The 25,380-nt window shown below is 45.8% G+C and overlaps 1 protein-coding gene across 1 annotated transcript in view; it reads right to left on the minus strand.

Moving 5' to 3' along the window:
* The window catches only part of ABHD6 (abhydrolase domain containing 6, acylglycerol lipase), a gene marked incomplete at its 3' end in the record, with an annotated part of 50,628 nt that extends 33,024 nt beyond the window's left edge, over positions 1–17,604 (minus strand). The window contains exon 1 of the mRNA XM_079713759.1: positions 17,452–17,604. The remainder of the gene's footprint in view (positions 1–17,451) is intronic.
* Positions 17,605–25,380: the final 7,776 nt, after the last annotated feature.

Raw genomic sequence — 25,380 nt, forward strand, 5'->3', positions numbered from 1 at the left:
CGATTTCTGCCAACAGTATCCCCATCAGTCTGGCCTCCCAGATTCCAATGCATCTTTCACTCTTCCTCCTTGCTCAACCCTCCTGTCAGGCAACGGCAGGGAGGTGCCAGCGCTGGAGCCAACTTGTCTGAGTCTAGACAAACTGCACTGTTTATAGGTGGCTATTTAAATTTAAATTAATTAGATAAAATTCAAAGTTCAGTCCTTCAGTCACATCCATCACATTGTAAATGCTTCAGAGCCACATATAAATAGGAGCTGCTGCGTTGGACAGCACAGTTTTAGGGGGTCTACACCCCCGAAAGCCTCTTGCAACCAATTCCTTTGGCTTAACATTTACTAGGAATGTCGTGGGGGAAGAAACATTCCCACCAGGTGTGAGACTTCGTAGGAGTCAAACCACAGCTCCCTCAGCCACCACATTGCGTCCAGGTCCTCATCCCTCCTTGCTCCCACTTCTGTGAAGACTGCTCTTTCACACCCCGTTCAGTCCTTCCACCACCAGCTGCCAGAGGAATCTTCTCAGTTCACGCCAAGGACGCGGGGCTCTGGTCTAGTGTGAACTCTGAGCACTCCGTATGATCCCGACTCAACTTCCTGGTCCCCACCTCTGCCTGCACCCCAAATATCCACCTCCTGCCCCCACGAAAGCCCCGCACAGCCTCACACTTCATCTTTCTCACACTGTCCCCTTCGTGTGAAGCACTCCCTGTCCCGCCTGCCTGATGAACTCCTCTCTGCCTTTGGGGCTGATTCAGGGTCACACTCCCCAGGAAAGCATCCTGATCCCCAGAGGCCCAGGTCTTCTTGACTCCCTTCAAACTCAGAGCCCTGCTCCAGGCACAGTCTTTGAGAAGGGAGGGCTTTTGGATACATATCTTGAGCTTTAAAAATCTTCAGGTGCCCAATCCCCTCCCCACCAGACCTACTGAACCAGAGACCACTTCTGCCCCCAGACAGGCTGGCCTGCAGAAGGGTGCCAGGGAGCTTACAGAGTAGCCCCAGTCTCATTAAAGGGCTGCCTTCCCCACCCCCACCCCATAATATATGGTGTTAAAAATCCATACTCACTCTTTGAAGAGCACAGCCTTCTTTCCCAACTGCTACTGGCTCTGGCAGAAGCTGAAAATGAGACTCTGGAAACACAGGAAAGAAAATGACAAAGCATTAAATCATATTAGAGAATACGAATGAAGTGCTAATAACCAACCGGTGAGTCAGAACATCTCCTCCTTGGCACAGGAGAAGTGCAACTATCCTGTGGCTTTAAAGTTCCCTCCCGTTCAGGTCACCTCCCCTCATTAAACAACCTGCACAAAGGGTAGGCAGGGCAAGTGAGATAAAGAGCTTGGCCAGGAGGGTGTGAAGGTCAAAGCAGGAATCTGCAATGAGGATAAAGCATGGGACTGAGCTGGTGATTCCTGGCCTGCAGGAGCGAGAAAGGCAATAAGAGAAACAGGCATGCTTGGGTGAGAGGGGGTTCTGAAGGCTTCAAACTTAACTAAGACCTCAAATAAAGATTAAAACTCCCCTTCTCCATCTGGGGTTAGGGTTACCTAAAGTTATACTCAGAAAGGAATGAGAGGAAGGTGGCAACCAATGGGAAAATGAATACAATATTTCTATTAGAGTGGCTACAGAGAGGGGACCACAAAGCTCAAAAACAGGGCTGGACAGAGCAGAGATGCTGGCAAAGGCACTGCAGCAGAAAAATGAGGAGACAGGTAGATGGGTGACTGAAGATCACAAAACCCCTGAATTATTTCAGTGGGGTCAAGGAATTAAACATAAAAAAATAACACTGAGATAGCCGCATCCACCAGAGAGCAGAAAGCAGAAGCAAGAAGAACTACAACCCTGCAGCCTGTGGAACAAAAACCACATTCACAGAAAGACAGACAAGATGAAAAGGCAGAGGGCTATGTATCAGGTGAAGGAACAAGATAAAACCCCAGAAAGACAACTAAATGAAGTGGAGATAGGTAACCTTCCAGAAAAAGAATTCAGAATAACGATAGTGAAGATGATCCAGGACCTCGGAAAAAGAATGGAAGCAAAGATCAAGAAGATGCAAGAAATGTTTAACAAAGACCTAGAAGAATTAAAGAACAAACAAACAGAGATGAACAATACAATAACTGAAATGAAAACTACACTAGAAGGAATCAATAGCAGCATAACTGAGGCAGAAGAATGGATAAGTGACCTGGAACACAGAGTGGTGGAATTCACTGCTGCGGAACAGAATAAAGAATGAAAAGAAATGAAGACAGCCTAAGAGACTTCTGAGACAACATTAAACGCAACAACATTCGCATTATAGGGGTCCCAGAAGGAGAAGAGAGAGAGAAAGGACCAGAGAAAATATGTGAAGAGATCATAGTCGAAAACTTCCCTAACATCAGAAAGGAAACAGCCACCCAAGTCTAGGAAGCACAGTGAGTCCCATACAGGATAAACCTAAGGAGAAACATGCCGAGACACACAGTAATCAAACTGGCAAATATTAAAGACAAAGGAAAATTATTGAAAGCAGCAAGGGAAAAACAACAAATAACATACCAGGGAACTCCCATAAGGTTAAAAGCTGATTTCTCAGCAGAAACTCTACAAGCCAGAAGGGAGTGACACGATATACTTAAAGTGATGAAAGGGAAGAACGCACAACCAAGATTACTCTACCAGGCAAGGATCTCATTCAGATTCGACAGAGAAATCAAAAGCTTCACAGACAAGCAAAAGCTAAGAGAATTCAGCACCACCAAACCAGCTCTACAACAAATGCTAAAGGAACATCTCTAAGTGGAAAACACAAAAGAAGAAAAGGACCTACAAAAACAAACCCAAAACAGTTAAGAAAATGGTAATAGAAACATACATATCGATAATTACCTTAAATGTAAATGGATTAAATGTTCCAACCCAAAGACATAAGCTTGCTGAATAGATACAAAAACAAGACCCGTATACATATGCTGTCTACAAGAGACCCACTTCAGACCTAGGGACACATACAGACTGAAAGTGAGAGAATGGAAAAAGGTATTCCATGCAAATGGAAATCAAAAGAAAGCTGGAGTAGCAATACTCATATCAGATAAAATGGACTTTGAAATAAAGAATGTTACAAGAGAAAAGGAAGGACACTAGATAATGATCAAGGGATCAATCCAAGAAGAACATATAACAACTATAAATATATATGCACCCAACATAGGAGCACCTCAATACATACGGCAACTGCTAACAGCTATAAAAGAGGAAATCGACAGTAACACAATAATAGTGGGGGACTTTAACACCTCACTTACACCAATGGACAGATCATTCAAAATGAAAATAAATAAGGAAACAGAAGCTTTAAATGACACAATAGACCAGATAGATTTAATTGATATTTATAGGACAGTCCATCGAAAAACAGCAGATTACACTTTCTTCTGAAGTGCACACGGAACATTCTCCAGGATAGATCACATCTTGGGTCACAAATCAAGTCTCAGTAAATTTAAGAAAATTGAAATCATATCAAGCATCTTTTCTGACCACAGTGCTATGAGATTAGAAATGAATTACAGGGAAAAAAACGTAAAAACACAAACACATGGAGGCTAAACAATACATTACTAAATAACCAAGAGATCACTGAAGAAATCAAAGAGGAAATCAAAAAATACCTAGAGACAAATGACAATGAAAACATGATGATCCAAAACCTATGGGATGCAGCAAAAGCAGTTCTAAGAGGGAAGTTTATAGCTATACAAGTCTACCTCAAGAAACAACTCAAATAAACAATCTAACCTTACATCAGACTCTCTGACTTCAGACTATACTACAAAGCTACAGTAATCAAGACAATATGGTACTGGCACAAAAACAGAAACATAGATCAATGGAACAAGAGAGAAAGCCCAGAGATAAACCCATGCACCTAATATATGACAAAGGAGGCAAAGATATACAATGGAGAAAAGACAGTCTCTTCAGTAAGTGGTGCTGGGAAAACTGGACAGCTACATGTAAAAGAATGAAATTAGAACACTCCCTAACACCATACACAGAAATAAACTCAAAATGGATTCGAGACCAAAATGTAAGGCCAGACACTATCAAACTCTTAGAGGAAAACATAGGAAGAACACTCTTTGACATAAATCACAGCAAAATCTTTTTTGATCCACCTCCTAGAGTAATGGAAATAAAAACAAAAATAAACAAATGGGACCTAATGAAACTTCAAAGCTTTTGCACAGCAAAGGAAACCATAAACAAGACGAAAAGACAACCCTCAGAATGGGAGAAAATATTTGCAAACGAATCAACGGACAAAGGATTAATCTCCAAAATATATAAACAGCTCATGCAGCTCAATATTCAAAAAACAAACAGACCAATCAAAAATGGGCAGAAGACCTAAATAGACATTTCTCCAAAAAAGACTTACAGATGTCCAAGAAGCACATGAAAAGCTGCTCAACATCACTAATGATTACAAATGCAAATCAAAACTACAATGAAGTATCACCTCACACCAGCTAGAATGGGCATCATCAGAAAATCTACAAACAACAAATGCTGGAGAGGGTGTGGAGAAAAGGGAACCCTCTTGCACTGTTGGTGGCAATGTAAATTGATACAGCCGCTATGGAGAACAGTATGGAGATTCCTTAAAAAACTAAAAATAGGGCTTCCCTGGTGGCGCAGTTGTTGAGAGGCCGCCTGCCGATGCAGGGGACACGGGTTCGTGCCCCGGTCCAGGAAGATCCCACATGCCGCAGAGCGACTGTTCCCCTGAGCCATGGCCGCTGAGCCTGCGCGTCCGGAGCCTGTGCTCCGCAACGGGAGAGGCCACAACAGTGAGAGGCCCGCGTACTGCAAAAAAAAAAAAAAAAACTAAAAATAGAATTACCATATGATCCAGCAATCCCACTACTGGGCAAATAGCCAGGTCATGGAAGCAACCTAAATGTGCATCGACAGACGAATGGATAAAGAAGATGTGGTACATATATACAATGGAATATTACTCAGCCATAAAAAGGAACGAAATTGGGTCATTTGTTGAGATGTGGATGGATCTAGACTGTCATACAGAGTGAAGTACAAATATCATATATTAACGCATGTATGTGGAACCTAGAAAAATGGTACAGATGAACCAGTTTGCAGGGAAGAAGTTGAGTCACAGATGTAGAGAACAAACGTATAGACACCAAGGGGGGAAAGCGGTGGGGGGGTGGGGGTGGGATGAATTGGGCGATTGGGATTGACACGTATACACTGATGTGTATAAAATTGATGACTAATAAGAACCTGCTGTATAAAAAAATAAATTAAATTAAATTAAAAAATTAAAAAAAAAACACCACGAACATTCTAGAAGAAAACATTAGAGCTCTGTTTGAAAACATCTCTTCACAGGGAAAGCCTTTCTAAGTTAAGATTTTAAACCTAGGTGCCATAACATAAAGATTAATAAGCTGACTACATAAAAATGTTTTTAAATGTCCACATGGAAAGGGATATCATGGGACTTCCCTGGTAGCGCAATGGTTAAGACTCCACACTCCCAATGCTGGGGGCCCAGGTTCAATCCCTGGTCAGGGAACTAGATCCCACATGCATGCCGAAACTAAGAGTTCGCATGCCACAACTGAGGAGCCTGTGAGCTGCAACTAAGGAGCCTACTGGCCACCACTAAGGAGCACATGTGCCGCAACTAAAGGAGCCAGCGAGCCGCAACTAAGGAGCCTGCCTGCCACAGCTAAGACCCGGCACAACCAAATTAATAAATTAAATAAATAGTAAATAAAATAAATATTAAAAAAAAGGATATCATGAACAAGGTTAAAATGTGTCAATACATATCAGAGACGACAGACTAATAAAGGGTTCCTACATATCAATAAAAACAACAACAAAATCCAGTAGAAAAACGGGCGAATGATCTCAGTAGTTCATGTAACAGAAAGGAAATACAAATGACTCTTTGACATATAAAAAGATGCTCAATCTCATTTACAAGAGAAATGCAAATTAAACCTACAAGGCGATGGTGATCTTTGTTTATTGTATTGGCAAAGAACAAAAAGTGTAATAACAGACTGTGCTGCTGGGGCCGTGGGAAAATAGATGCCCTCACGCAAGGTACAGATTTATACTCCCATCAACAAACCCTACAGATGGCATTTTGGCAAAATCTGCAGCAATGTACAGTATACATACTAATAATCTATTATTATCTATTATTATTATCTATTATTATTATCTATTATTAATCTATTATTAGATCTAATAATCTAATTTCTAGGAACTGATTTGTGTTCAGACCTGAACATGTTTGAGAACATGTTTGTGAAGGGTTATTTGTTATAGTATTACTTATCATGGCAAAAAAATTGGAACTCACATGCCCACTCGTAGGGGATATGTTAAGTAAATGATGGTACAACTTTATAAAGAAGTATAATGTATAGCCATTAAATACAAATAAAATTAACTATAAGCCATTAAAATAATGAGGCATATTTGTCTCTACGGGTAATGACCTCCAAGGTGTTAACTAAAAATGCAAGGAACAGAGAATGGGTAGAATAACATCTCTTGCACTGAGAGAGAGAGAGAGAGAGAAATATGCATGTTATGCTTATATGTGTGTAAAATGTTTCAGGATGGATACAGATGGTAATCATGACTGGGGCTGGAAAGGAAACTGAGAGGCCAGGGGCAGAGATGAGGGAGACTTTTCACTGATATCCTTTTGTACCTTTTGAATTGCTACCATGTGCATGTTCAAGGTTTTCCCTATTTAATTAAAAAATACAATATAGGGGCTCCCCTGGTGGTCCAGTGCTAAAGAATCCGTCCTGCAATGCAGGGGACGCGGGTTCGATCCCAGGTCGGGTAACTAAGATCCCACGTGCCGCAGGGCAACTAAGCCCGTGCGCCGCAACTACTGAGTCCGCGTGCCACAGCCCATGCGCCACAACTAGAGAAGAGAAAACCTGCACGACGCAACTGGAGAGAAGCCCACACACCACAGTGAAGAACCTGCGAGCCGCAAAGAAGAGAGCCCACGTGCCACAACTAAGACCTGATGCAGCCAAAAATTAAAATAAGTAAATAAAATAAAATATTTTTTAAAATACAATATAAACTCCTCAAGTACAATGGTCTATCCTACATTGTCCAATACAGTAGCCACTAGCCACATGGTGACTGTTTAAATTTAAAATGATCAAAACTAAATAAAACATAAAATTCAGCTCCTCAGCTGCGCTAACCACATTTCACATGCTCAACAGCCACAGAAAGTGTATCTCCTTCATGGTTCTGGGAAAGGTACTGATAAGAAGATTCACTCCGTCCTGCTTTGTACCAAATCACTAGCAGCTGATTCCCCATGGGGGTTTTTGCTCAAGAGCCAGCCAAGCCCACAGCCCCATGCCAGGCTTCTGCCACCTGGGGCAGCACTGTGGGCAAGGAAACTCAGCCTAGCAGGCTGGCCCTGGACACAGAGAATCAGAGAACCAGAAAATCCTGCTACCCAATCCTGAGGAGAAGGGACACAGCCCAAGGAGAGAGAGGCAGGCAGACCAATCAGGGGCTCAGCTGGAAGGCAGGTGGCTTATGTACCCAGTGGCATATCTCCTAAAAAAAATCGTATTGGCCAAGAAGCAAGGCAATGAAGCATGCACAACGTATCCTGAACTAGCCCAGCACCTTCAAAGCAGCAGCCTCTGGGATCAAGATGTAGGCTGTGGTGATTAGTCTGAAATAACCACCTGCTTGAAATCATGCTTAAAGCAAGAAAACCCTACAGAAATACAAGCCAGTCTTCCACTGGATAAAAGAGGAGCCAAAAGCCACTTGACCCTTTACCTCCAAGGACCACAGTCTTCAGGCTCTCAGGGAGCCCAGAACAAGCTTTAATTCGAACACTGCTCTATGAATTAATGCGAACACATGCACTGTCATTGGCTGAGATCAGCTCTCAAAGGTAAAGTGCTAGAAAGAACATCACATAAGTGACTATTTTCCACATGACTGAAAGGAATTAAAATAGCCCTCTATATGGGTATGCAATAGCAGAAGGCCTGAAATAGAACCTCAGGGCCCCAAAACACTCTCCCATGGCTCGAATCTGTGCTCCGAACTCAAAAGAAAAGCAAGGAGATTAAAGAGGGCTTTGTCATTTCTAAAGGAGGGAAGCTGGTCTACAGTATTTTCTAACTGCAGGGACAAAGCCAGTATGAGACAAAAAGGAGCCCTGTTATAAACAGCTGGCAGGTTCTACCAGGACAAGATCTCTGGCTCCCAGAATGTGGTTCAGCATTCACAGCCCTTCATGAGCTGGTCCCTACCTTCTCTAGCCAGAATCTCTTCCCCAGAGATCTCTGTAACACGGGGAAATCAGCATCAGAAAAAGAGGATGCCACGCTCAAAATTTCATAGTTAAAACAGTTTTGTTTAGAACTTTATCCAAATAAGTAAAAAAAAATCAAAATCTTTCTATCTTAAGATCAATAGCAAATATGGAACAAAATTTAAGTCATAACTGCCATCCTGTGCTAATTCTTAGAACAAAGAATAAATCGCACGTAAATTGCCTTAGAGTATGGTAAGTCCTTCCAGTTAACATTTGGTTGTCACAGCGCTTTTATACAGGGGACGTTTTTTTTGCAAAAATGCTTTACTGCTTTGCCCCAGGCCTCTCAATCCTTTGATTTTCAAGTCCCGCCCTCTCATCATCAACTAACAGGTGTCACGTTGCCAGACCCCATCTATTACTGCCTCCACAGTCAAGCGGCTTCTGCGGTGAGTTCATGAAATCCTATGTCTCTCTCTCCAAGGTTTGTCTTGTATTTGTAAAATGTCCTTACGACCTGGGAGAGACGATGACCAAGAGGTGGATGCTCCTGGAGCATGGCTGGACACCAGTGTTGAAAAGAGAGGGAGGCACGATGGGGTGGGACCCAAGTTTGTAAATGGCGAGTCCATTAATGAATGTTTTCCTGTTATAACGTCTGCTTCTCCGCTAAAACCTGGAAACTATGGGGAATCTGTTACTAGATAGGCTGATAATCTGACCCTCTGGTGACTGTGCCTGAACTGGCTTTGTATTGTTCTCCACTGCCCCATTTTCTGTCGACCTGGACGATACCCTCTATCTATCCCCATCTCCTAACAAATCTTTCTGGCAGAACTAAGAGTTATCTCCTCAGTCCCCCAGCCATTAGCAACCTCGGCTTCATTCTCCATGCCTACAAGTATTTATGACCTGCATCTTTTACCATAATACTCACGAAAACACGGGCTGTACCCTCCACTAGGCTGCAAGCTCCTTGAAGACAAGTCTTACTACGTCTCTGCATCTGCCATGGCACTTTAGCATACACGTGCCTTGCCCTTGTGTGAAGGGCAAGGGAAGAGCTAAATGGGACCCCACGTTGGACCTGCTTGACTTTAACCTTTGCTTTTCGTTGCTTTTGTTATTATACTCATACATAATGGCCTGCCTCAGGGAACCCTGCCCACCTGTGAACGGCTGCAAGAAAAAAAGAAACTAACACATCCCCTCACGGAGGCTGGTCATTCGAGATGTTCTGCAAGACGATGGCCCTTTTACTTTACTTCCTCACCACCTCCCCCTCTCTGATTCTATAAAAGAAACTGGCATCCAAACCCAGATAAGATGGTTTATCAGAGACACTAGTCTGCCATCTTCTCGGTCAGCCAGCTTTCAGAATAAAGTCGTCTTCCTTGCCTCAACACCTCGTCTCCGATTCACCGGCCTCTTGTGCGGCGAGCAGAGCGAGCTTGGACTCGGTAACACTTGGTGGGCACTTGGTATAAATACCAAGTGAAAGCATGAAAGCCATGAATCAGCAGGGTGGCCCCAGCAGCGCCACTGCAGGCCATTCCTTCACTTTGCTCATTACGGCCACCAATAAAATGAACATTCCTCATCAGAGCAGTGTAGCTTTAGAGGCTCCAGTTCAGATGGGAAGGCGAGACCCAGAGAGGTTAAGCCAGGTGCCCAATGGCACACAGCTCTTCTCTCCTCTGCCCCCACTCCACTGGTGGCTCACAGTGGCCCTCAGCATGACATGGAAGGCCCCCGCCCCAGCCTTCCCTGAATGATCTGCAATCCCGACGCCTTACGCTCCTTCACACCCGCACAGCTTTGGCACAAACGCTCCCCTCTCCCTAGCACGCGCCTGCCTGGTGAGCTCCCGCTCAACCTTCAAGTCTTGGCTACGAAAACATTACCCCATCTGTAAATGCTCCTCTGAGGGTTCAGCTGCGCAGTTCCATAACCTGGGTTCAATTCTCTGCTCTGTCACTGATCCGTGTGTGACCTTGGCAAGTCACTGAACCTCTCAGAGCCTCAGTGTGGGGACAAAATGAGATGATGCATGGGGACTGCTCAAAGCAGTGACTGGCGGATGCGACTGCTTACAGCACAGCTGGGAAGAGTGCCCTGCCTTCCTAGGCGGCGCTAGAAAGCCCTGCCACTGAAACCGAGCAGGACCCTATGGGGGCCTCCTAGGCACAAAAGCCCTTTTGTGTCCTCCATTTCTTGTTTGTAGGCTTCACTCAGCCTCCTTGACCTTCCCTGAGTTCCAAAGGGAAGATTCAAACAGTTGCTAATCAGGGAAGAGAGGGAATGCAGAAACAGAGGAGCCCTCAGAATAGTGCAGCCTTGGGGCAGGGTCCTGATTCCTCCTCAGGGAATATACATCACAGTATCTTTGACCCCTTCTAAGTCCCCCACCCAGGTGGAGGATGGTAACTTCAGGATGAGCGCAAGATTCCTGGAGCACTACCCTGTTACCTCACCACCAACCAATCAGAAGAAACTCACAACCTGCAGCCCGCACCCCAAATTTGACTTTAAAATGGTCTCCCCCAAAACCACCAGGGAGTTTGGGGGTTTTGAGCATGAGTCACCTGTTCTCCTTGCTTGGCCCTGCAATAAACTTTCTCTGCTCCAAAAGCTGACGTTTTGGTTCGTTTGGCCTTTCTGTGTGTCGGGCACACGAACTTGTGTTCAGAAACACCACACCTCCATCACCCTGCACTGCCACTGTGCCCAGATCTGTTCAGATGCCTGCTATCTTTATATTCCCACAGTGTAACCCATAGCTCAATTCCCAAACTTCATCACATACAAGGCTTGAATTCTATTCCATATAATCGTTTTTTTTGTGGGGGGGGGGCTGTACCACGCAGCATGTGGAACTTCCCAGACCAGGGATAGAACCCGTGCCCCTTGCAGTGGAAGTGCAGAGTCTTAACCACTGGACCGCCAGGGAAGTCCAAGCTTGAATCCTATTCTGGGTATATCATAGATCAAACACCCAATACCAACATCCAAAAGCCACAGCTTAAACCACCTAGGAGAAAGGCTGCTGTCACTTTGGGTAATTACTTCACAAGAAGAGGATCTCAACCTGCAGCAGTGTAAGTAAGAACCTGCCCACACCTTCAGCAGGAGGTAGAACTTCCCTGAATCAGCAGCTTCCCTGGTACAGCCCCAAAGGCATCCAACCACAGACAGCAACACCCTACACAGCTTCTGGGATTGAAAAACCTGAAATATGATCAAGAGGGTTTCTGAGGGTTCCGTTTAGCAGGATATCTTGATCTCTATATATCTTTTTTTTTTTTTTTTTCTTAAATTTTTGGCTGCTTTGGGTCTTCGTTGCTGCACCCCGGCCTTCTCTAGCTGTGGCGAGCGGGGGCTGCTCTTTGTTGCGGTGTGCGGGCTTCTCATTGCGGTGGCTTCTCTTGTTGCGGAGCATGGGCTCTAGGCACGTGGGCTTCAGCAGTTGTGGCACGCGGGCTTCAGCAGTTGTGGCACGCAGGCTCAGTAGTTGTGGTGCACGGGCTTAGCTGCTCCTGCATGTGGGATCTTCCCAGACCAGGGCTCTAACCCGTGTCCCCTGCATCGGCAGGTGGATTCTTAACCACTGCACCACCAGGGAAGCCCCCTTGACCTCTTCTGAAGAGGCAACTACATCCAAGGTTAGGGAGGACTTTGGTTTGCAAAAATTATGTCTTTGGGGCCGGATTAATTCTTTGTTGTGAGGGGCTTTCCTATGCATTTCCTATGCATTGTGAGGGTAATTAACAGTATCCCTGCATCGGTCCACTGGAGAGAGGCCCCCAAGTTGTGACAAGCAAAAATGTCTCCAGATGCTGCCAAATGCTCCCTAGGGGGAAAGCTGCCCTCAGGGGAGACCACTTCTACAGGAAGTGAGCTCACTCAATTCCAACCTTATTACTGTAGTTAATCAGTGAGGAACATTTGTAGCCACTCACCAAATCTACCTTGACACATTTTCTTACAGTGCTCAGGAATTTTTTTTTTTAAGGGCACAGTCTAGAAGGCAGTTGTTCTCTTGAAGGCAGTGGTTCTCAACCCGGTCTGCACAACAGAATCCCCCAGGGAGCTTTAAAAAAAAATACAGATTCCTGGGATTCCAGGGACCACCCTCAGAGATTCAGATTCAGCTGGCCTGGGGCAGAGTCCAGGCATGGGTATTTTTTAACCTTCTCTAGAAGGTTCTAACATGCAGCCAGGAGGTGCACTGCCCAGAGACATTTCATCTGATTCCACCCTCTCTCCCATCCTTTGAATCTGGCAGTGTTAAAAGCCAGTGAGCCGGGCTTCCCTGGTGGCGCAGTGGTTGAGAGTCCGCCTGCCGATGCAGGGGACACGGGTTCGTGCCCCGGTCCGGGAGGATCCCACGTGCCGCACAGCGGCTGGGCCCGTGAGCCACGGCCGCTGAGCCTGCACGTCCAGAGCCTGTGCCCCGCAGCGGGAGAGGCCACAGCAGTGAGAGGCCCGCGTACCGCAAAAAAAAAAAAAAAAAAAAGCCAGTGAGCCATTCAGCCAAAATGAGGCTAAGGGGATTTATTAACATCCTCATTCTTGACAGTAAAACATCCTCTGCACACTCCATTTCTTGGCCTGCAGATGACGTGCCAGAAAGAAGGGAACTTAACCCCATAATCAAGTGGCTTTCCCATGGCCTTATAAACAGTGCTATCCCATAGGACTTTCTGTGAAGACAGAAATGTTCTCTATTTGCTCTGCTTAATACGGTAGCTGCTGGCCACATGGCACATGAGCACTTGAAATGTGGCTAGTGTGACTGAAGAACCGAATTTTTAATTTTCTTTAATTTGAATTAATTTTAATTTAAATAGCCACATGTGGCTAAAGGTCATTGTAACAGGATAGTACAATAAGTGTTTATGTCCCTACAGGGTCACAGAAATAAAGAAAAGTCCTAAAGTCTGCTAAATTCCATAGTACTGTGAAACTTACAAAACGTTATGTCTTAAAACATCTAAACTCAACAGTCCTTAAATTATCAAATGGGATCCTAATGTATTCCAACAAAGAAACAATTTAGGAGAAATTTTTAAATAAAAATTTTTTTTCAACTTGCATAACTAGCTTCCCAGCATATTCCAAACACAGCTTTGAGGGGGGCATTCCTGGCCCTCTTCTTTTGAACACTCATCTTTGTAATAATTGATCTACTCATCAGAATAACCAGGAGCTGGAAAAGAACACGACACAGGGAAGTTGATTTCCACTCTTAGCAGTTCATTAGAGTACTAGGATAAAACACTCTTGCTTTCCTTCCCTCCAAACCCAGATAACTTTTGCATGGAACCTCTTGCCCCCAAGATAGGCCTGAACCAACACACAATGAAAACCAAGGTCATCTCTAAGAGCAAGATTTTTTTCTCCTATCATTAAGTTTCATAATCACTTACAGTTGAACAAACCACATTCACGCATTCATTCCAGGTATGCAGATTCTCACAGAACTAGTAGCTCATAAATTTTTAAAAAGCTAACAAATAGAAAGGCAATTCTATCTCACTGTAAAGGCAATGGATGGTTTGGAGTTGAAGAAACTCTCACCGGCCTTCCTGAGTACAAAAAATATTTATCTCAAAAAAAAAAATTGTAAATCAACTATACTCCTATAAAAATTAAAAGAGGGCTTCCCTGGTGGCACAGTGGTTAAGAATCCGCCCGCCAATGCAGGGGACATGGGTTCGAGCCCTGGTCTGGGAAGATCCCCCATGCCACAGAGCAACGAAGCCCATGCGCCACAACTACTAAGCCTGCGCTCTAGAGCCAGCGAGCCACAACTACTGAGCCTGCGTGCCACAACTACTGAAGCCTGCGCGCCTAGAGCTTGTGCTCCGCAACAAGAGAAGCCACTGCAATGAGAAGCCCACGCACCGCAACAAAGAGTAGTCCCCGCTCACCCCAACTAAAGAAAGCTCGAGTGCATCAACAAAGACCCAGTACAGCCAAAAATAAATAAATAAAAAATAAAGTACAGAATCTTTAAAAAATAATAATAAATTAAAAGAAAAAAAAATGCTTACCTCTCCTTGGCCCGAACTCCCTTGACCCATCTCTAAGCAGAGTCAGTATGAGCCATTTAATAATGAGTTAATAATTCTCCAGTAATTCAAAGTGGTGCTCACTCTTCATAATAGCTGGTACTTATTGAGTGCTTACCACATGCTAGGCCCCGTGCTTTATTTTATCTAAATCTCACCACTGCCTTCTGAAGCAGGTACTATTACCAGAAGCTGAGGCTCAGAGTTTAGGTAACTGGCCCATGGCCACACAGCTACCAAGTGGTAGGAATGGGATTTGGACCCAAGACTCTCTGATTTTCTGGTGGGAATCCTTTGGGTTGTAAACAAAAACAAACATGTAATTATAACATTCGGTACCACACTGAGCCATTCTCTCTTTGATCAGCTGCAGCTCAATGAAGGGAGTTTGGGGTAGCAGGGTTCAGAAATCCTGAGCTTATCCTTACTTCAAAAACCACCCCATCCCCCATGGACCTCTTTCTCTGTCCTGGGGCTTCACCAGGCAGGTGGAAGAGGAGTCTTGGGGAACACTCGTGATCCTGCCAGCAAAACTGTATCCAAGAGGACAAGACAGATGCGTGCTGCAGAACTTTCCAAACGCCATCATGGGAGTAGAAGGTAGTAGGATCCCAGCAAGGGAGAAAGAAACAAATTTTAGTTGGGGGCAGGGGAAAAATCAGGGGAGTGTTCTTGGAGGGGACAGATGAGCTAGACTCTAAGGGGTGGGTAATATTTTGTTAAATCAAAAACATAAGGAAGGGGCTTCCCTGGTGGCGCAGTGGTTGAGAGTCCGCCTGCCGATGCAGGGGACACAGGTTCGTGCCCCGGTCCGGGAAGATCCCACATGTCGCGCAGTGGCTGGGCCCGTGAGCCATGGCCGCTGAGCCTGCGTGTCTGGAGCCTGTGCTCCACAACGGGAGAGGCCACAACAGTGAGACGCCCGTGTACCGCAAAAAAAAAAAAAACCAACAACAGTGGAGACCAGCCTTAAAAATTCCCTGAGCAGATGAGACCAGTTTAGTCATACAAACAAAGCTTAATTTATTTTGCAAGACTAACTTGACCTGGGTCATTTCTTGCTTGTCCCTAAAAATCATAAGCAAAACCTTAACTGTTTCCCAAGGTTGATATGAGGTAACTATTAACCAATTCCCTGTATTTAAGAAAATTCTAATACTATAAGCAACCACTGTAAAGAATAAAGCATCACTGCTTTCTCCCTATGTAAGCTGCTTTATAATAATATATCCCTGAGCCTCATTCCATTGTTTTGGTTTGAGTGCTCCGGGTTCTGTCTTTTTGGTGTGTGCACAATAAATTTTTACTAATTACTAGTTTGGTGATTCATCGGTTTTACTTCTGTTATTTCTGAACTTGTGACAATTTAGACATTAGAGATTCCATGAAGGGCATTCCCAGAGGTGGGGTCAGCCTAAGCAAAGGCAGCAGCAGGAAGAATGTGTGTTCACTAGCCTGGGCTAGAGCAAAGGAAGCAGAGAAGGAAAGGGGAGGTCCCAATGCAGAGGGGGAGGGGGCAGGGTCTCCAGGGGCCTAGGCTGAAAGAGGCAGCATCAGAGAACCCAGGAAGTACCCAAGTAACTATCCCAGAACCTGTTTTGCACCCCGGTCCTGGCACTGTCAGGCTGTGTGTCCTCAAGCAAGTCCCTTCTCCCCTCTGGGCATCAGTATCCTTGAGGAGGCTACCAAGGATCTCTTGCTGGTCTGAAAACCTAATTTTAGAAAAACAAACTGATGGTAGGAACACAGGTTATTAATTTCTCTAATTTTTTTTTTTTTCTTTTTTGCGGTACGCGGGCCTCTCACTGCTGTAGCCTCTCCCGTTGTGGAACACAGGCTCCGGACGCGCAGGCCCAGTGGACATGGCCCACGGGCCCAGCCGCTCCACGGCACGTGGGATCCTCCTGGACCGGGGCACGAACCCGTGTCCCCTGCGTCGACAGGCGGATTCCCAACCACTGCGCCACCAGGGAAGCCCCAATTTCTCTAATTTTTAACTTCCTATATTTTAAAAATATTGTTGATAAGAATTTATTAGTAACAATAAAATAAGTCTAGTGGTTCAGAATAGGGGCTTTGAGGTCAGACTCACTGTGTGTCCTGGGAGGGAACCATATCTGAACCCCTCACATTCCTCCTCTAAGAAATGGGCACAGTGGTGGCACCTACCTCATGGGGCTGTTGGGAGGAATAAGGCAGGTAAGTTTTTTTAAGGTGCTTAGGAAAGGGCCTGACACCCTGTACTTGCTTATTGTACGTCAGCTATCATTAATAATAAACTATTTTTAACTCCCAGCCAGGTGGAGTCGGCCATTAGGGATTTCTGAGCCGGTGAGAGGTGAGACAAATGCTGGCCTCTGGTCTCAGTAGGGACCTTTTGTTATTTAAACAGCCAGGCCCGGGGGCACAAAAAAGGACTCATATCTTGGCCTGGATGCACAGCCTTTTCACCCTCTGGCACCCTCTTCCTCCCTCCCTACCTCACTCTGTCAACTTGGCCTCCTCCACTCAACTGCGGGTTCAGGGGTGCAAACCCACACGTGCTCTGCCCTGCAGCTGGCGTTACACAATCCGCATTTCCAAGACTGCCAGGAAGCCCTTGCAGGAGTGGGCTGGAGATGCTGCGGTTGTCGGCCGGCCGGCTCCGGACTGTCAGGGTGTTTGGACCAGTATCCTGACTCGCCAGTTGGGGGGAGGAGAGGGCGCAAGGGCAAGGGAATTGGGGCAGGCTGGGGAAAGGGGAGCTGAAAGGCTGCTGGAGGTCGGTTTGGGCTGGGAGAGGTCTTGAGGGGTGCAGATGTCTGGGGGCAGGACGGGCGCAGGTGACTGCGGCTGGGAGGGCAGCCGAGCAGCAGCCCTTCCCCAGAAAGTGGGAGAAACGGGGTTGCAGGAGCCTCCAAACCACCCAGGCACTTTGGTGGGGAGCGCACACGGATTGATGATGGCTGGCGCAAGCAGTGGGGAGGCCAAATAGAAAGAGGTTGCAGGTCCCTGACCCATCCTCACCTTGTCCGCGGCCTTAGGAAAGCAGGCACCTCGGGCCCGGGAAGTAGGGGGACCAGGGATTCGGGAATGTCAAACCTATCCAGGCACCGGAAGGAAGCGCGCAGGGGCTGATGCCAGGGCGGGGGAACGGAGTAAAAAGGGAGGTGCAGGTTCCCGACCCTTCTTCACCTCGTGCCGCTTGGCGGGAAGCCAGGCAGCCCGCACTCGGTAAGTGGAAGGTAGGTCACGGGGCCATTGGAGGAGCCCCCGGATACTCCCTCCTAGACGTGCACACCCCCACCCCGCCTCAGCCCGCCCCCCCCAGCGCTCACCTCACCTGACCTCAGCCGCCTGGGACCAGCCGCACTATGTAAACGCCTGTCCTCGGCCCCGGGCCCCTGCTCAGGTCCAGCAGCAACGCCCGCGCCCGCGCCGCTCTCAGCTCCGGGGCCGGCTCGGATGGGAGCCTTAAAGGCGCTGCGTGAGGGCCTACGTCCTCCGACAGAAAAGCCGGCTCCGCCCGCGCCCGGCCCCCAGCGCTGCTCCCCGGCTGTCGCGTTCTGTCTTGGGGGTTCAGGGGCGAGAACCTCCCACTCCCCGGTGCCCACGGCTTATAGCATTAAGCCCGGAGTGTAAAGTTAGTATTCCGCACAACCCGACCCCAGCAACCCGTCTCCAGGCATCCAATAGCGCCTACTGTTTTCACGCCGCGGAGCCAGGGGCGGGGGTGGGGGAAGAGGGGAAGAATCCAAACACCCCAGCCCCGCCCCGAAAGCGCTCACTTGCGGCCTGGGGGCGGGATCGGAACCTAGAGGGCCACACACAGTTTCACAGTGAGACGCCAGAATTCTTCGCGGCATTGTTTCATTTACTGAGCACCTATTGTGTGCCTAGCGCTGCTGGGCCCCGCACCCGGCAGTAACTCAGGCTGGATCTCTGACCCCGAAGGGCTCGGAGAGACAGACAGGTTCTCGGGCAAGCAAAGTAACCCTACCTTATATGGGTTATCTCATTTGATTCTATGAGGTGGACATTGTGCTTGGCTTCCTGTTTCAGAATTCTGAGAAGAGAGGCTTGCCCTGTAAAGGACAGAACTGGGAATTCCAACCCTGGATCGTCTAGCTCCAAAGCTCTTGGGGACAAAAATAGCCATCTTATAAGGCTTTCAGCCACCACTGGTTAAATGCCCGCTATGGCCATTTCTTCATTTTAAGGACAATTAAACCTCACTAGGCCAAAAAAATAGGAAGGGGAGCATAAAAGTTATCACCCATTAAAATTCAAATACTGTTTTCTGTCTAACTTATCTGGCACAAAGCCTAGGTTTTTGAACATCTGGCCTCAGTTTACCACTCCAGCCTCATTTCCTAGCATTCCAAGGGCGCCTAGGCTGAACTCTACCACCTCGGCCTTTGCCAAGAGTTCTCATCCTTTCCTACTTGGCCTGGCTACTCCTTCCTCTCTCTTTTCCATACCTCAATTCAAATGTCACTTCCTCCAGGAAGCCTTCCTTAAGTTCCCTTTGGACCCACACTGTATTGTGGGCTTCTTCCACCAAAGTACTTATTCATTCACTTAACAAATATTTACTGAGCACTTGCTATGTGCTGAGCACCGTGTGTGTGTGTGTGTGTGTGTGTGTGTGTGTGTGTGTGTGTGTGTGTGTGTGTGTGTGTGGTGGTGGTGGTGGTGGTGGTGGTGGTGGTGGTGGCTGCGGCAGAGGTGTCTTCCTCCTGCACTGAGTCCCTGGCTTGTCTGCTTCTCACTCCAGACCTAGGTGGGACCAGTACCCAGCAGAACTCTCTTGTCCATTTAAATCCACCACAAAGGCAGCCTCGGGCCTGCCAAGCCCTCCAGACTGGCAAAGCCTGGCTGAGTTGTGCAGGTCTTGGGTTTTAAGAATGGGACGTGGATGAGAAGCCCCAGAGATATGGCAAAGGTGAATCTCTGAGGCCACTGGTGACCACCCTGTAAAATCTGCTTCTGTCAGGGCTGCTGGAATCCATCCAGAGTTTGGGACAATCTCCCTGGCTGGAGCGGGAGCATCTTTTTCTAAGATGTTGGCCACCTCATCATTCAGACTTCAAGAGCTTCATGTGACTTGCTTCATGGACTTGTTCTCAGAGCTTTGGGGACAATTTATTCATCAAAGGCCATGTTACCTTCTCTGTCCTTAACTCTCCTCAAACTAGCAGTCCTTCCACACCCCCAGAGCAGGCCCAGAGAGGCAGCAGGGACTAAGACTGACCTTTAGTCCTCACTTACCACTTATTAGCAATCTCTGTTTCCGGGAGCATTCACCAAACAGCGAGGGGGTGAATGAATAAATAAGGGAGTGAAATGCATGGATGACTTCCTGGAAGACCCCACGCTGGAAGCCATCAATAAGCTTTACCTGGTGTATTGGAACACTGGAAAACACCTGTCTTTTACATTTAATTTTTTTTCCTCTCCAAAACCTTAAAAATGGGTAATTCATCTCTTCTTCTAATTCATAGTTTGTGGCCCCAGAGGCCTCCTAGGGGTCTGGAGTTTCTAAATCCAGAGAGGTTTTTTTTTTCCCCCAGAGTTTTTTATTTAGATACACTGAGCTCCAGGTGGGAGTCACCTTTCCTGTGACTCTTCTCCACCTGGTGACTGACAGGAAAGAAGCCTTAGTTAGCTTCTGTTTCACAGTGAAGCTCAAAAGGCAGGAGGAGAGGAGGGGACTCACCTGTGGTCCCACCTCAAGTCAGCAATGCCCCATTCACTGTCTCTGAGGAATCAGCGGTGGGTGGGAGGCCAGGGAACAGTCCCAGGGGCAATCCACATTCCTAATGGCACCTTCAGTCATTTTAAGTATAAACTCCTTATTACCTGACAGGTCTCACCCCAGCATTAGGAAAGAGTTTGGAAACCTCTCCTCTGCCAGCTGGTGCAGCAAAGGGCCCCAGACTTCACCCTGCCACACAGTCTATGGACATCTCTTGGACTCAGCAGCATACCAGTCAGAACTGAGTGGTGCCAATGGTCACCACAGTTTAATGCACACTTATTACTGATCGGGCACTGGACATCACCTCACTGAGTCCTCACAGTAACCCTGTGAGATGTGCTAACCCACTTTACAGATGGGAGCACTGAGGGGTTAACTGACTCACTCAAGATCCCATAGCCAGTGGTGGGGCCACCAGTCAAAGAAGTTCATTCATTCATTCATTCATTCATCGAATATTACCAAGGACCTACTACATTCCAGGTACACTCTGGTGAACACATCTTGCCCCAAAGGACTTAGAGTCTTTTAATAAGAAGAAAATATTAGTAACTATTCAATCAAGGATCACACACAAGCTCTGATGGAATTATGAGTAACAATAAGTACAAAGGCCAAGTACAAACGCAATATGGCTGAGACTTAAATGCTATAGTATATGGAGGGCTTCCCTGGTGGCACAGTGGTTAAGAATCCGCCTGCCAATGAGGGAGACATGAGTTTGAGCCCTGGTCCAGGAAGATCCCACATGCCACAGAGCAACTAAGCCCGTGTGCCACAACTACTGAGCCTGCACTCTAGAGCCGCCAGCCACAACTACTGAGCCCGCGTGCCACAACTACTGAAGCCTGTGCACCTAGAGCCTATGCTCTGCAAGAGAAGCCACCGCAGTGAGAAGCCTGTGCACCACAACGAAGAGTAGCCCCTGCTCACCGCAACTTGAGAAAGGCCCACATGCAACAACGAAGACCCAATGCAGCCAAAAATAAAGAAATAAAAATTTTTTTAAAGTCAATAGTATATATATAGAAATAAACATAGGAGAAAAATGAAAAATACATGATACCACATGTACACAGATGCCAGCTGGGCAGCATCCCTGGGCCTATGAGCCATTTGCACAATCCATTCTCCAAAAATTTACTGCATGGCAATTCTGAGCCAACCACTGAGCCCCCTGCCCAATAGGCTATTCAGATGTCACCACCTTGAAGCAGCCTTCCCTGATTACCTATGCAAAATTAACTGTTCTGGGGCTTCCCTGGTGGCGCAGTGGTTAAGAATCTGCCTGCCAACGCAGGGGACACGGGTTCGAGCCCTGGTCCAGGAAGATCCCACATGCCATGGAGCAACTAAGCCCATACACCACAACTACTGAGCCTGCGCTCTAAAGCCCACGAGCCTCAACTAATGAGCCGGCATGCCACAACTACAGAAGCCTGCACACCTAGAGCCCGAGCTCCACAAGAGAAGCCACCGTGATGAGAAGCCCACGTACCACAAGGAAGAGTAGCCCCTGCTCGCTGAGACTAGAGAAAGCTCACACGCAGCAATGAAGACCCAGTGCAGCCAAAAATAAATAAATAAGATAAATTTATTTTAAAAACCACACTATTAAAAAAAATTAACTGTTCCATCATCCATACCCTTGTACCACATTGCACATGAAGCTATATTTACTCATTTCAGTGACTCTTGACTCCACTGAGTTGTGAACTCCTTTTCTACCTCCATCTCCCCAGGAGCCAACATGATGAGTGGCACAGAGCAGGCAAATATTAGCTACCACGTGTTGAGCTCTTCCTGTGTGTCTCACTTTGTGCTCAGTGCTTTACATATATTATCTCAGTGAATCATCCCAACAACTCTATGAAGTGGGTACTATTATTAGCCCCATTTTACAGATGAGGAAACTGAGGCTCAAAGAGGTTAAGCTACCCAAGATCACACAGCTGATACAGCCAGAATCCAAACCAAGCTGTGTATGAACACAAAATCTAGGTTCTAACCACTAAGATGCCTACTGCCAAAACTAGTAATGGAATTAATTATGAAAGATATGGCAAAGCTCACCTTGCAGCTTATATCTGCAAATCTATGAACTACTAACATTTTTAGGCAAAAAAGCATCTTCTTTACAAAAAATTCAAAATACTGCTTATACATTTATTTGTGAATTAAATAACTGTCAAGCCTCTGTTTATGCATAGGATCAAGTTGTGGGAGATACATTTTGACTCTAGTCTAAATTACAGGGTGAATTATTACACACCCCCAAAACAGAACATCAAAGGAAGAATTAAGAAATAAGAATATATCATGAGACAACAAGTCAACATATGTCAAAATGTAGCATATGATCATGGAAAGAAGGACTCAATAATCAGGAGGCTCTAAAACGACAGTTCTTACACTATTGATTCATTTGTTGAAAATGCCGGTTGAGCGCAGTCCTAGGTCAGAGAAGATCCTGGATGGGAAGGAAAGGGAAGCCTTTGAGAGAGCAATGTGACTGCTGCAGGGGAGCAAAATTTGCCACCTCAAAATATGTCTCTTTGGCATGAGGATTAATTTAGGTTCCTTACTTTTAAGAAACAGAAGACTCAGGAAATCTTTCTTTTTACCTCCCCCTTAGCTGCCTAAACAATTTAGGTAAAGGGGCTGTTCCCAGGATAGAGTTATCATCAGACATACCTGCAAAGAATATGGAGTAGGCATGGTGGGGGAAACCCCAGCAGGGCCTAGAGAACAGAGTTCACTCTGTGTCCACTCTCTCTGCCTGGCCCAGCAAACACTTATTTACCAAACATTTGCTTTTCCATCTTCATGTGACTTGCCTTCTCCCCTGTAAAGTCCCAAACCACTACCCTCAAACATCCTTTTGTGTCTTTAGCCAAAGATGATATTTAAGGTGAGGGTCTGGGCCATGTTTGCAAGTTACTCAGTTCTCCTGGGTCTCTCCCTTATATACACATTATTAAACTTTTGTTTGATTTTCGTCTGTTAATGTGTCTCATGTCAGTTTAATTCTTAGACCAGCCAAAAGAACTTACAAGGGTAGAGGAAATTTTCTTCCTCCCCAACACTGTACAAATATTTTCCAATCACCTGTGTATAAGTTAGAAGATAATGGAAATTTTCCAAAAGATTAACCTGAACTTTTAACAAGCAGCAAGAGAGACTAATACTCAGAATGGCTGAGACTGGAATGCCAAAGACAGAAAAAGTTTAATTTAAATTCAGATTTGGATCAAGAAGATGAATTTAAAAAAGGAACTGAGCATATGTAATGCTAACAGATGGCAAAGGGAAAGCAAAACCACCAGGTTCCTGTTTACTTCATCTTCATCACACAGAAAGAGCTTCCATTTGGTCAGGTTAGAACATCACGAAGAGGGAAACCAAGTCCAGGATAGGAAGAAAAGAGATGGAAAGAACACCCAACAACCTAAATAATTAGTCCCAGTTACCAGATCAAAAGAAATTATTGCCCAGGGAACCAAAAGGATATTTGGGTATGACCTCGGAGACGTATTCAGTGATCTTCGAGAAGTCATGCCACAAGACTCTAATTACAGTTAGGGTCCCACTTCAAATAGGGAGAAAGATTGATATAGGAATCTAGAGACCAAGAGGGATGGTGTTGATTTCTAGCAAAGTACTGAGCATGATTATTAAACAGAAACAAAATAGGTAACTACCAAGAGCTCACATGGGTTCAGCATGCATAATCACTCCAAAGGAAGGATTTTTCAACAGTTACTAGCATAAGTAGATCTGAAGACTGCTGTAGGAACTGTATACAGACTGTAGCAGGCTTTGGACAAAACATTTTATTACCTGTTTATGGGCAAGACGAAGCAATCTAGACTGTATAACATCACAGCTCAGTGGATTCGTAGAAGGTTAAACAACAGTGGCCCAACTTTCTTTAATCTGACAATATCAGACTGGAAGCAATTTTCTTTTTCTTGCGGTACGCGGGCCTCTCACTGTTGTGGCCTCTCCCGTTGCGGAGCACAGGCTCCGGACGCGCAGGCTCAGCGGCCATGGCTCACAGACGCAGCCGCTCCGCGGCACGTGGGATCCTCCCGGACCGGGGCACGAACCCGCGTCCCCTGCATCGGCAGGCAGACTCTCAACCACTGCACCACCAGGGAGGCCCCTGGAAGCAATTTTCTAATGGAAATTCTCCAATTCTATGTCCATGACATTAAAAAAAAAAGAATTTAGATAAACAGAAATCTGAACTTGTCATCAAATTTTAAATCGAACAAAGCTGGGAAGAAAATCAGGGTTCAAAATTGTTTCAATAATTTGGAATATGCCAAAAACGTGGTGAAATTTAACAGTCCCATCTTTAGGCTTTTAAAATTCAAATGGTATCTCAGCATACCATGGACCAGATATTCTGAAACACCCTTCTTCTCAAAACACCTCTATCTTGGATAAAATAGACTTTGTCATGGGTTGCTTCGCTGAAAGTGTGTTAAAATAAGAGTAGGGAAGAAAAAGAAAAAAAAAAAAAGAGTAGGGGGCAGTGAGCAGTAAATAAATGTGAAATGCATGGTTGTCTCAAGACCAGATATGTATAGCAGACCCATAAACAATATTGGGAGACTAAGCCTTCAGCTCTAAGTTGAAGAAGCTGCACGTGAGAGTCCCACATTTATCAGGACCCTCAAATGGCTAGAGCAGCCTCAGGTGGGTAGCGTTCCTTCACTCCAAGCACAAATAAGGATGCTCTCCATAAGAGAGCACCCAGTATCCTCATAGATCATGATTAATCAAATATGGTGATTTGGAAGACATATCTAAGGAAATTACTCAGACATATTAGCACAGTGATATGATATGAAAAACAGGAAAAAAGATATGGAATATGCAGGATAGACTGAGAAGATCTAAAAATCCATTTAATCAACATCAAAGAAGAAGGAAGGAGAGGCCAAATTTGAAGGAGTAATGGCTGAGAATTTCCAGAGCAGAAAAAAGACATGACTCCATAGATGTAGGAAACATAACATATAAAGCAGGATAAATAATAGGAAATCCACACCAAGAAACATTGCAGTGAAACTGCAGAACACTAAAAACAAAAGATCTCAAAAGCAACTAGATATTAAAAAAACATTACTCACAAAAGAAGGAATCAGATAGCAGATTTCTCAATGGCAACATTGGAAGCTAAAGGA

Source organism: Hyperoodon ampullatus (genome assembly GCF_949752795.1).
Source record: "Hyperoodon ampullatus genome assembly, chromosome: 10".
Taxonomy (NCBI): Eukaryota; Metazoa; Chordata; class Mammalia; order Artiodactyla; family Ziphiidae; genus Hyperoodon; species Hyperoodon ampullatus.